Genomic DNA, 1,594 nt, shown 5'->3' with positions numbered 1-1,594 from the left:
GTGCGCATCACCATAGAGGTAATGTATATTTTTATCACAGATACACAAAAATAGGACATGAATACATAAAACATCAGTATGTGTTTCTGTTATTGCAGAAAAAGGCAGACCAACTGGAGATGACAGTGGGAGAGTTGTCAGTGTGGGGCGTTCAGGGAGGTGAACAATTCCCCTGCATCATGGAAGCCAAAGAAACCAGTAACAAGACTGACTTCTTTATCTGTGAGATTCAAGGGACACCTGACGCTGAGTTTCAGCACTTAACAGTAAATCTCTGTAAATCACCTGAAGTTACACATTAATGTTATTATGATAATTATTAAAAAGTTACAATGTTAAAAAGTTTAAAAGTCCTCTACTCCTTCTACTTCATTAAAAATGCCAGAATCTATAAATATGTAAACTTTGTTCATTTCTAAAGTTTTCCTCCTACTTTACTGTAAAGTGCATTCTCACTGGATGCGCACTGGAGGCTTCAAGTTTCTACATCATACTTATATAAGTTGCATACTGGACCAGGGTTAACTTAAAATCAGATTTTCAATGAGCACAGAGGAACTTTCCACTTTCAGCAGATATATGTGAAAACAACCTTCTAGTGTCAAACTGTGCACATAGATCATTCAAACAGCACATTGTAGGAACTAGAAGAACAATGGATTTTTGAGTAGTAAACATGCATTTGTGTTCTGTAAAATTCATTTCAAACATAGTGATTATTGCTTTTTCACAGATAAAGTATGGAGACAAGACAGTAACCCTGAACCTTAGGTCTTCGGTATATATGTTCTTTCTGATGCTACTTGCCCTTCTGCTGATACCCTGCATTATTGTTGGTAAGTACTCAAAGTAGGTTTGAGGGCTTTAATCCACTTTGGTCCACTACCAGCCTCAAAAACACACATACAGGTCAAACCATAACAGGAAAACAAAATTTGTCTGCTTGGTTTTGTTCTTCAGTGGTGGTGATTGTGTATCGGAACAAACAGAAGAAGCTCACTCATAAGATGAACAGGCTTATAGAAGACCTGGAGCTCGACATCAGGAATGACATAAGGCAAGGTAAGTCACAAACTTTACTATCTTTAGTGTTTCAGTAAGGTAGACTGTAGGCTTTTTTTAGTTTTGTCTCTCCCTACAATGGATTCCAATACTGACCAGTTTAAACAGTGGAAAAAAGGATCATATTTGGAGTATCAAAACTTCCATAGAAACTTCTCAAGCCACTCCTGCATTATAATCTACTTATCTGCTGTAACTCTTTATACTCATTAAGTGCTCACAAAAAAAAACACAAGATAAATATTAAGTTAGCAAGAAGTGAGCTTTCCAGAATTCTGCATCCCACCCCTCATCTCATCTCAAGGCTATTAGCCTCTACTGGCATAACACACCCGAAACTCTGACTGAACTGTTGACGCTGGAGTTGGATGGTGGGTAATGTAGGCACCAGGTAGTGAAAAGGAAGAATCATTTGTGGAATATAAAAGACGATATATCTTCTCCTACATCAATTTTGAAAGACATATATATATGGGGTCTATATATAGCAAAATACAAGATGGCAGCAGTGCCTTGATGACGTCAGTCAAGT

At 37.4% G+C, this 1,594-nt stretch overlaps 1 protein-coding gene across 1 annotated transcript in view; it reads right to left on the bottom strand.

Annotated features, from left to right (window-relative positions):
* The window catches only part of plxnc1 (plexin C1), a 19,213-nt gene that overhangs the window by 15,188 nt on the left and 2,431 nt on the right, over window positions 1-1,594 (bottom strand). The gene's annotated exons all lie outside the window — the stretch shown is intronic.

Source organism: Morone saxatilis, unplaced genomic scaffold (assembly GCF_004916995.1).
Source record: "Morone saxatilis isolate NCDOM2014 unplaced genomic scaffold, NCSU_SB_2.0 Contig10, whole genome shotgun sequence".
Classification (NCBI taxonomy): domain Eukaryota; kingdom Metazoa; phylum Chordata; class Actinopteri; family Moronidae; genus Morone; species Morone saxatilis.
This window is presented reverse-complemented; position numbering and strand designations above follow the sequence as displayed.